The 12,446-nt window shown below is 36.6% G+C and overlaps 1 long non-coding RNA gene across 1 annotated transcript; it reads left to right on the forward strand.

Moving 5' to 3' along the window:
- The first annotated feature begins 102 nt into the window (after positions 1 to 102).
- LOC124266847 lies at positions 103 to 11,967 on the forward strand. Its single transcript, XR_006895872.1, has 4 exons — positions 103 to 391; positions 10,939 to 10,992; positions 11,413 to 11,446; positions 11,954 to 11,967. It is a non-coding gene; the product is annotated as an uncharacterized LOC124266847 (long non-coding RNA).
- Positions 11,968 to 12,446: the final 479 nt, after the last annotated feature.

Raw genomic sequence — 12,446 nt, forward strand, 5'->3', positions numbered from 1 at the left:
AGTTTCAATGACCTGCATGAAATGGTAACAAATGTAGCAAACATATTTTATACTAATATGTCAATGCCAAGCAAATCACTTTGGTACGAGGTTAGAGGTTATTTTCATGGTTGTTATGTTTATATCCAAGTAACATTGAATGAAATTATCGAACAGTTGACATGTCGGGTGCATCATTGTTAACGCGGTCACGTTAAGCTGTTTTGGTTATCATAACGAACATCGTTAAAAAAATTGGTCTGATAAAAGACAGTCGACTTACATGTTGTTGGCGAAACGGGCACCTGCCGGTTTCTGAGATCAAGCGAAGTCTAGTCTTAGAAACCAGTCCAGACACGAGGATGTAAGCGTGGAAATCACCGGCAAAAACAATATGTCTCGCAAAACACAGGTGAGCATTTCTCTGACATTCTCTTATATGCGCTGAACATTTTATGAATACCTGTCTTTCAGTATTCGCATTATGTTGCAAAACATTTGGGCATATGTGTTGCTGTTCAAGCATAATTTACTGGCAGGCATAATCAAAAATTGGTATGACAGTGACTTAAAGAGCCCTGTCTGCTCTTTGTGTTATTAGTAGAACTTAAGCACATTTTATTTTGACTATAAGTGAAGTGTCCTTTTTGGCATGTTCAGCTTCCAGTCACATTTACCATGGTTCAGATTATTTCGACAGAATAGCACTGAAAACTGAAGTATACGCCATTGTCATACACTATATTCTTTAGTTTCACATTAATTTTCGACTCGCTGAGCGCATGCTTTACCGATAGTGTAAACACACTCTAAAGAAAGCAAAAATCAAAACAAATATATGGTTTTATGTCGAATTTAACTGATCTCAATTCATTTATGAATGGAAGGGACCGGAATTAGTTAAATAAATAGCTTAACATTTGTTAACAAGCTCTTGTATGAACACATCTCACCACCCGGCCCACCGGCCCTTCTTGCATCCCTTCACAAGTAACAAAACACATCTCTGATGCACATCCAAAATAGGACATCAATTATTCTAGGCAAATGGATGTATGTAAGTAACTATGAACAGTTGTCATCGTGAAATAATATTCATACAGCATTTATTTAGAGTGTGTTTACAATATCGCTAATACGACCAAACCGGAAGTTGACCAGTGGATATTTTTACATGCTCTACGCATGCGCACAGCGAGTCGAAAATTAATGTGAAACCAACGAATTGGAGTAAACCCATGATAAACATCTTAAGACATTTCTGATATGTCAATCACAATCACATACCCTGATGCATGCACAGTGTCTATCATGCTGTCAGCCAACAGTTTGTTAGTTGGAGATAAGCTCAGATTACATTACTTGACCTAATTGCATGTACCATCATAATACAATGCCGTCCGGTAACTCCGCGCACCTTAGCACATCGATCGCAACACGGCATGTAACGTCTCTTATTTTTCGTGGTTTACGTGATTAAACATGCTGGTATGCATCATATTTACCTAGAAATATAAGTTTTATTGACGACTATAAGATTCTAACGTTGCATTATGCCATGCGGTTGACCTAACCGGCGTTCTGACGACATCGCTTGCTGTCCGGTAATTCTGCGCAGCAATTGATGCGCATAACATCCAGTTGGAGATCCGAAGTATGGAAGCGTATTAGGGCCAGATCATTTTCAAAAATCACTTCATCAATGTAAGGAAGAGTGTTTCATATTAAATCCAATTATGAATAATGAAGAAAAAGGTTTCAAAGTCTGAAGAAAACGAAATTTTCATAAAACTGTCAATTTATGTGTCAATTACTGTTATTTACTTACCTTTAGTGATTAAAAGCCAGTCCCCTGTAGAAATGACCCAATATCATGCGTAAATGTGGTAGCAGACGATGTTTACCTCGACACGGAAGTACACTATTGCAGGTGCGCAGAATTACCGGATGCGCAAAATTACCGGACTCGCTTGTACAGGTCTAATAAGTACAACCTTGATATATTTCAGCATTATACAGGCTGCTCAACCGTTATTGCCATATTTTAGTGGTATTTACAAAATTACTCCGCTGTTCGTTAAATTAAGGAAACAAAATTAATCATGACACTTAATTAGCTATTGACCGATGTGTCCAGCCTGTTCGGTGCCACCCATCATGTTTTTATATAATGCGGCGGAAGGGAATCATGACAGGACAAATAGATGTTTCCTCACAATTAACTGCAACAGTTATCGCCTTTTCAGAATTCCTCATGTCATTTGTGAAATAATATATATTTATATCATAAAAAAACTCTAATAATTGATTGTGTGAATAAAACAATTAATGAAATTAATGAAATTAAACTTGCCATTAAATAGATCATGTGACATCCCCTCGACTAGGTTAAAAAATGTTATACCGTTCATAACTTTATCTTTAATTTTTCTCTTATGTTACTTACTGTGAGTGTGAAGAATTTGCTTTTCTGTCCTTTATCGTTGTCAAATACTGTGTGAAAAAATACGGAAAGTGTAATTGACCGCAACTGCGCATGCATGATACAGATGTATTGGCGATAACTGTTGTTACACGGCGATTACTGTTCGGCAGCCAGTACTCTATCTGCTATACTAACAAGGGTTTCTTCAACTTGCAGACCTAAATGTATGTTGTTTCAAGGAATCTCTGTTACTTGTATTAATAAAAGGAATGGGAATTATTGAATTAATGAGCCACCAACTTATAGTTCTTTCAGTTGAATGTGAGATTGTGATTCTACCATTCATGATCAACCATGTCCCTTCGTTACAAACTATCAACTGCGTAGAGTGATGTAAGTCTGGATCAGACAACAATGATGTTGATCACAGGATTGTCTGGTCCAGACGTGAGTATTTACAGACCACCGTTATAGAGCTGGAATATGTGGCGTTAAACAACAAACAAAATGGACTTAGTTATTGAATAGAGCTGGTGAGGACAAATAGCATTAAAAGAAAAACTGTTTATGGCCCGAAACCCTGCTTTGAAAGATTACTGCTGGGAAACTGTATATCATGGAAGTGAAAGGACTCCCATGATTTGTTGATTAGGAATTTGCTAACCCAGGCCCTTGTTTGGAAAACTGATCATTGCGTTGCTGTTGTAAGTCACACTTACTGCTATGAAAGACTTGACAACTAAAATACTCCTTATGCCCTTTCTCATGCTTATTACCCATGAAGATCTGGGTAAGCATTAGTCTTCAGCAACCCTTGCTTGTCTTAAGAGACGACTAATGGGATCGTGTGGTCAGGCTTGCTGAGGTGTTGACACCTGTCATCGTATCCCAGTTGTGTAGATTGATGATCATGCTTTTGATCACGGGATTGTCTGGCCCACCATATAACTGGAATATTACTGAGTGCGGAGTTAAACAGGAAACCATCCAACCATCTCATTTTATTATGACTGCAAGCAAATGATTAGGGGTTGGATCAGATCAGATTTGGTGGGCTGGCTTATTTGGCATTGGAGCATTCCCTTTGAAAGGACAATACTGGTACTCTTGATTTGTAAAGGTAATTAGTTTTTGCTAATTGCTTATTTGTGGATTTGGCCCAGACAGTTGCAGCCTGATGAATATACAGGAGACTATTTCACACCATGTACATAATTACAAATACATTGTCATGTTGGTTGAAATGTATACACTGGCAATTTCAAGGCTAGCCAGAGATTACCCAACCTGAAATAGTATTAAAAAGGGGAATAAACAGTAGATCATGAAACAGTCACTTAAAAGACTCAGCTGTTTGAATTATGAAAAATGAGGATGGCAAGTTTCTATATAAATAGTTTCTAAAATCCCATTTTGCAATACTCGTACAGATATTTCACAAAATAGGATCATTTCAGAGTAAATTGTTAACCAAAATTAGAGAAACATGAAATTGACATCAGAAAAATGATAAGCATGATTTGGGTTTCTAGTTAAATAATTGGCCAACATAAAGTAATAAGTGTTCTTATCATAAAAATATGACATCCTCTCAATTGCACTATATATCATGATGTTTATATTAAAGTTTTTAAGATTGTTTAGAATCCCTTTGCTGAAATATATGATACACTTTCATTATATAACTAAAAGGTTGTGAATAGTTGAAAAGACGATTGACAGTTGGAACTCAAACAACCAGTCTCTTTTGTAAAATATGCTTTTTGTAATAAAATGCAACTTTTAATATTTCTAGAATAAGTCATGATAGTGATGTGCAGCCAGGCAGTATCAGACTAGCAATTGTCAGTAGTTCTCCAGAGTTGCAAACAATACACATTGTGCAAACATGCAGATGAGGCATAGCAGTAGGTGACTGTAGCCATGTTTAGCTACTAGTCAACTTGTCTACAACACTCTCTTTTGGGATAGTAAGCTAGGCAAATAAATGTCCATTCACTAACAGTAATATCAAATGACAGGTTTGGCTAGTTTACTCAAAAGGTTTTGGTCAGTGTTTCCGGTGATTTTCAAATTTACCAGTCCATGGGACTGGTAAGCCTCAAATAAACCAGCCCCTTATTATTTTTACCAGTCCACTTCTTTTCCATGTTAATAATGATAACAGCATGATTATGTTTGTGTTTGTGTTTCATTTTTATTCAGGATAAACCTATCAAATTGCAATCGAACATGAACTGTGAAATGACGTCATGTTACCAAACCTAAACCACAACAGTTTGTTTTGCAGTACTTGTACAGTTAATGAGTTATCAACTGTTAATTACACTTTTCTTATTTTAGTTTTACAAAATAGTTCTGCTGCTCTGGTGAAGTTGAACGATCATGCTGCATGATGAGAATCATGAGATTATCATACAATGCTGTGCAAGATGGTTTCTGCTTGCAGTGTGGATTTCTATTTCCAAATCCCCTCTCAGCTCACCAGTATTGTGAGTGCAATTTCAGCGAGAGTACTGAAGTCTGGGAAGATGTCAGCATATTCAGTTATCAGAACTTTGCAAGTCATGTCAAAATTGCCACTTCCAATGCCAGAATTGACACGTTTGAATGGCTGGAAATCACAAATCGAACGATCACGGTCAATATATGGCTTCGTGACGTCATTGTTGTCTCGACCGATCACAGACCATAAAGATCTTCCATGACACAACTTGTAACATAACGATTTCTTCCTCGGAAGCGAGGTTGTGGTCGAAGTAACAATAATACTGTAAGTAGTATTATATTGACACCCACCTCGCTTCCACTAGAGAAATTGTTATGTTATAAGCTTTGTCATGCAAAATCCTATTGGCCATCAATCAAATACATATTTTACTACCAGTAGAAATTAGTTGTGATTTTGTAAGTGGGTGAAAACAAACCAAAATGCATTTATCCTCAGACTGGCTGAAGTTCACGACAGGGCGCCGCCATTTGTGAAAATCGTAAAGTCACGGGCAAAAGTCTGTTGGAATTAATGAGATTATGGTTTGTTTTCATCAAGTTAGAAAATCAAAACTACTTTCTACTCGCAGTTAAATATGTATTTGAATCATGACCAAAAGGATTTTGCATGACACAACTTATAACATAACGATTTCTTCCACGGAAGCGAGGTGGGGGTCGAAGTGACAGGACTGTAATATCTAGACATTTTATACTTTGCCAATGTGATTAATAATTCGCACACAAGCCCTAGTGTATGTTGTCTGTCTCATTACACTTCACGGCGAAAACAATGATTCTGTTGAATGATATGACAAATGAATAAAAACAAAATGCAAATATTAAATTTAAAACATATTAAAGTTATAGGAACAATGTCAGGCCATTACCTTGTTCGAGGAATGTATCCATCAATATCCACAAAAACGAGTGATATGCCATTCATCGGCAGCTGTTCCAATTGATGTTTCTTTTAACAGTCTAATATACGAAAAAGTGACATATTGTTTCAGGTATTTTACATTGGTGTATAGTCTCATTGGTCACCCAAGTTAGCTCACCTGGCAACTAATTGCATAATGTCCGACTTTCTCTACAAAACAGTAATTTAGTTAGCCAATAATGAGCAATCAATCAATGTATTGTCGGCTAATCCTTTGAAAGACGTTTTTTTGCAGCCACAGACACGACAGAGTGTATTCAGTATAGATTAGTAAATCTACATACATAAACTCTACCTTTTGACAAATCCGCTGTGTAAGATAGAAGTAATTAATCAATTAATTAATTAATGTTATCGGCGAATCCGATGTTCGATGTTTATAATTTTGAGTATTTACTTCAGACACAAGAAATGCCAAATGGGAACCTTTGTCGGGTAATCTAAGTGGTGTTACCACTAATTATACCTGTTATAAATTCATTAACTGACCATCAAGTGAATGATGACAAATAACGTGAAGGTTTTACCACCTAACACGGGTTACAACAAGGGGGTGTTAATTGCTGTACTGCATGCAATTTTAATTGCATGTGAAAACTTATGGGCCGACACTGTTTTGAGAATACAAACAGAACTTCATTGTTGCATAAGAAATACATATAAACATTTGCTGTGTGCTAAAACTGTATGTACCTATTTACCTAAATAAATTTTCAGATTCTTCTAGCAATGGCAAAGTAGGGGTGTTTAGTTTACGGATTCAAATAATTCAAATGTCAATTTTTAATATCATACGTAATAGACGTCATATTTTTACATGACATGATTACATATCGAGATAAAAAACACAGAAATGGGATTAATTTGGATCAGTCATTATACCATCCAGACATCTAGAAAACCTGAAAAAGCCCACACTGCTTTGATACTTTATTACAATCAGACAAGAACTACCAGGGATATTTTCAAATAACTGCATCTGATGGGCATCGACCCTTCTTAATATTGCACTTTTTAGGTTAAAGAAATTAACCGTAACCGTGATGAGCGAGGCTGATCATCGTTTTCACTATCACTAGCGTCTGGCTCGAACAAATAAGGCCTAGCGACACCAAGCGATTTTGACAGAATCGTCTATGAAAACAGGTTGTAACTTTCGAGCTTAGGCAAAGCAGGAGACAAATTAAATGACAGTAGATTGTGAGAACATATAGTTTTCATTTTTCACAACAGTTGTCACGATTTCAGGTTTATACAAACCTGTAAACAAGATAATTTACCCCCTGAAATGTACATGAATTCTGCATCGGCCCTTATATCTATTCCTCATATGACGTCACAGAGACGGTTGAAATTTCGTTCGCGGGTGAGAATTGTGCAGTGTTGCCAAAAAGGTCGATTTAAGTTAATTAAAGATCGAAATGACTAGTTTTAATGACAGGGTTTCATTTATAACAATGCCAATTAGTGATTTATGTATTTGTACCCCCATAGAGTATATGTGATCTTTAATTCTTTATTTTTTTATGTATGAAATGTCTGTCCCTGCCCCCGCTGTATATGTGTACAGAGTTGTTGAGCTACCTACCTCCCCAGTACAAAATCTTCCCCTCCCCTAATTTAAGTCATCATCACACCCCTAGCCATAAATTATTAACAATCCCTTAATTATCCATTACCTATTGTTAAGTTGTTTTACTACTGGCCCCGATAGAGTATTGCTATCTGATACGTTATAGCCTCATGCCAAAATGCCTCTCATCTGGGTCGAGGCGTCCAGCCAATGACAATAATCACTAGGGGTTGTTACTAAAAAAAAAATTCCATACACATAGAGCATATTGTGCAGATCAAATTTACAAGGCAATTTCCTTAAATCTTAACAGTTGCTGGTAACTTTTATTGCCTATTTGGAGGAAATAATTTAACTAGGTGAATTTATTGCCAGTCCCCACTACTTGTTTGCCATAAATATACCAATCCTTTTACCGGTAAAATACAGGCATATGCCGGTAAACGGAAACACTGTTTGGTACAGGTTGACATAGTGTTCAATGCATTGTAAACTTGGTGCATGACATCATTCATAGCACTACAAGTACCACATGATGTTGTCCTCATTAATATCTACACTTATATGCACTATTTTACTTTCTAACTAACATTCCAAACACATGTTATTTCAATGACAACGGTAATATTTGGGAATTTGGATGTTTTCTATGTGTTAACTGTTAATCATGTGTTAAGTATGTTCATACTGTGAAAGAAATTTATGCAATTATCTTGATTATGATCCTCATGAATACCATCAGTTAAAAATTCATCATGTTTATGCGGAAAAGTGATTTTCTGTTATCAATATCCACCTGTTGGTAGGTGTATTTAATAAATGCAAATACAACATTATCTAATTTTCATAAGATCTTTCACCTTGATAGCATGTGATGTCAGACCTTTTGTATTTTGTGTCAATTTTTCTCAAATATCATTCTAAAAGGTGTTTCTTGAAAGGTCAAACTCTGCCAGTTGTTAGTGGTATGTTATTTGGAATATTTTACAGACGTTATTGTATTGATCAGTCTGTCAAAAAGGAAGTAACTAAATGTTATCAATGCTCTATACTAAATGTTATCAATACTCTATAGTTTTAAACCACAGGGCACTAGCAGGAAAGTTTGACCTGAGTAGGTGTTTGGCACGATAGACATGATGTCCCAGCTTTGTAGTACTGAAATTCAGTGCTCATATTTTGGTATGTACGACAGAACAGAGAATTTAACAAGTGTCTCAAGGAATCCAAAACTTTTTGTGATTGTCTTCATTGTTAAGCGTGTTAAGTGGCTACTTGTTGTTACCATGTCTGGTGATTGGCATGTAGGGACAAGAGATACTGTTTGGCTCATCCTCCATAATCTCCAGGGTATGCATAAAGGATCAAAACTGACTCCAAGGTTTTGTTTGAAAAAGTAAGCCCGCGGCAGAGGGAATTTGGGGAGGGCCGGTTTCCGAGGCCAAGGGTTTACTTTTTTCAAACAAAACCCTCGGAGTCGGTTTTGATCCAACTTATGAACCGACCATAGATATACTTTAGATATAATTTTAATATTTGGCATTTACTGTTGAAATCAACTGGGATGAGACTGGCAGCCAAAACCTTGCCTTGCACACGCAATACACATGCTCTGCACTCGCCAATTGGGGTGTCCTGCATGCGTGCGCTGCCCGCGACTACTTCTGTCTTGTGAGGAACACATGGTTCATACTTACAAACAGTCTCATTCTTCACAGCGATCCTTAGTAGCCTAGTGGATAAAGCCGCCAAGCTAGTAAACGAAAGGTTGCAGGTTCGAAACCAGGTATCGGCACTTTATATTGGAAGTTTTCAATAATGTGAAATTTTACGATTGTATTCAGTGATAGCAAGACAAAGTTATGTCAATCTTCAAAACAAGTAATAATAATTCAAAGTTGGGCTATTCCTCAGAAAATCCCCAAGATGCTGGCAATTCTGTAGAAAATCCACAGGATTCATGGAGAATGCCCTTGAAACTGCCTGTAGAGGTTTACTCCGGTAAAAGGAGAACCTGGTGAGACAATGGAGTGATGTCACTGGAGGTTTATAAGTTCTGATAAATCTCCACTAGTACCTCGGTGCATCTACGGTATCTATGATAATTTTAATAATTCCCTTTGCTGGATCCAGCCTTCTCACAGTAGCCAATCAGATAAGCTGTTCAAGCTTGCCAGTGGCAACAAAGATAATGGCCACAGCTGCAAAGGTGTGATTCAGATTTAGGGAAAAAAATCATACAGACAAGTTGACAGGTCTGAAACCTTAAAAAATTATATGCTAGAACTCCTTCTACCTCTTTCAGACTACCAGAGTAACAATTGTATTGCCAGTTTTAATTTGTTAGATGAAAGAAGCAAAAGTGAGTTATGATAGAAACCTTGTGATTGGTACGCCCAACTTCCCAGCGTAGACCTGATTGGATAAAAAGCCAGCAAAGAGGGGTAATAACATTATTGGGCAGAGCTGTAGATGCATCTAGGTTCCTAGTGGAGCCTGGAGATTTTTGAGGATGTGGTTGGCTCAGAGTGTCTTGCTGTATCAGTGTTATGCTGCAGCATGGTATTTCAGTTGACTAGCACGATACAACAGACATAAGCAGACACTAGTACAAGCAACCACATGACTTAGGTCGCACAACATTTATAGCCTTCATTTCACCTCACCTCATCATGCTCAAAGCTTTTTGTGTATTAGCGTGGTTAGCTAGTGTGAATGTGATACATCTTGTCATTGTAATCAACTCATCTAAGAATGATAGATATTGTTGTCAAGCTTCTACATCTGTGAAAGTTTGTTACTTTTGTTCATTTTAGTATTCATGTAAATGCTTACAGTTAGTCGTCTGGATAGTCAAACTAATTCTCAAATTGATTCTGCTACCTACTTGTTGTTAGTGTCGTGTAACAATTCTGGGAACATTGAAATGTTTGGGCAGTTCACCATAGTCATTATCCATGTTGTTACTGACGCTACAGTTAGGCCCTGAATGGTATGTTTTTTTCAACAACAGGCGATTTGAGACCAAACAAATAAACATAGCCATTGATAATAAGTACTGTTTGTACCACCATGCTGAGAGTGAGACTAATTATTACAGTGTGTGTGTGTGTGTGTGTGTGTGTGTGTGCGTGTGCGTGTGCGTGTGCGTGTGCGTGTGTGTGTGTGTGTGTGTGTGTGTGTGTGTTTAGTGGAGTCACACTCAGCAATATTCCAGCTATATGGCGACGGTCTGTAAATAATTCAGTCTAGACCAGACAACCCAGTGATCAACAACATGAGCATCATTCTCACGAATTGAGATACAATAACAATTGTCAACCAAGTCAGCGAAAGCCTGACCACCCTGATGCCTTTTAGTGACCTCTTACAATAAGCATTGGTTGCTGAAGACCAATTCTAACCCCGATCTTCACATGTATCAATGCATTGACTATAATTGCATGACTAAGATGGTGAAAGTTGTGCAATGGAACTTTTTGCAGATGAATGAATGACTTTTTGTTAAATGTACAATAATTATTTCAGAACCGTTATGATGATGACTTTGAATTTGATGAAGTTGAGGACACAGAAACGCTGGTATGTATCTTGTTTATGAATGATATGGCATGGGAATTATGCACATATGTTTACATAGAACATGGAAATTTGAAAAGGATACTTGTTATTCCAAGGTTATTAACTGAATTCTCAGTGGTCTAATGGATAGAGTTTCTGTCTGGAAAGCAGAATGTCATTGACTTGTTGCCTTGAATGTGATGTACCAGAATATGTTAACAGATGTCACTTGTTACCCTGCTTTACACTCGATATTAAGGGAATGGTTCTTAGTCCATGATATCTCAGCCACACATGTTCATTCACATTGATATTTGAATGAAATAATCTTCAATGTTAAGTTAAATGCCGTTTTATGTCGGCTCTTAACTTTGGTTATCATATGCAAAGGTTATAAGGGGAGATAATCTGTAGTGACAATTTCAATAATGTATGTTTCAGATATCGAGAAACAAGCCTCCACGGTACAAGTCAGGTATGAGGTGTTTATCAGTGTTTATGTAAAAATATGCACAACAGATATTCTATTACCAGTATTCAGCAATTACACATATGGAAGGAAGAGTTGCGGAAGTATGTGCTTGCGTGCATGCTTCATGCGTTTATGTAAAACATACCGATGGCATACAAATATTCTATTACCAATATAAGAAGTAAGGAATATACATGTCCAATTAATATTGCAGAACCTTAGGCTATAGGAGGACACAATATGTAATTAAAATAAAGTTAATGCTTGATACAGTGATATATACCTCTTTGGTTGTATAGGTTGTTCTTGTTGTTGTTTGTAAAGAGGCCACCAGCAGTCGTTATTTCCTGAATAATTCAATATCTCCCTTGGTAGTAAAGAACAGAATCAATTCCCTTTGATCTTTGAGACCGATAATTTCTTAATACTTCCTTAGGCTAAGCTGGTGTTTGTTTGATAGTAAACCACATGTAATATGTATAGTACAGGTGAACATCCTGTTAATTACAGCTCCTGCAAAGAAACCAAGAAGTCTGTTCAGCAGACCAGGTGAGCAAGTTTGGAGTGAGACATTTACAGAGCCAACAAATTTAGAAGGCTGTTTGTAAACAAGGCAATAAGGATTTTATATATTGATAATATTGTATAAACAGAGACATTTAATAACAAAAATTGTTTTATTTGTTTAACTGGATAATAAACATGATTATATTATTCATGATTTTCGCAATATATCATAATTCTTTCTTACATCAGCTTGAACATGCTGAACTTTAATGAACCCTAAGTCATAATCATGATAATTTCAAGATGAAACTTCTACATACACATATATTTTCTTCAAGTTTTTCTGATTGAGCACCAAATTTTCTAGGATCTCCAAACAAAATGAAAACCTAAGCTTGCGCAAGGATGATTTTGGATGAATGCCATCAAGAAACGACAGACATGTGAGTTTTAAATGATTACAATCTTTAAGTAATTGAAAAATCAAAACAAGAAC

The sequence above is a fragment of the Haliotis rubra genome, unplaced genomic scaffold (assembly GCF_003918875.1).
Source record: "Haliotis rubra isolate DU_JTF1 unplaced genomic scaffold, ASM391887v1 Scf1281, whole genome shotgun sequence".
Classification (NCBI taxonomy): Eukaryota; Metazoa; Mollusca; class Gastropoda; order Lepetellida; family Haliotidae; genus Haliotis; species Haliotis rubra.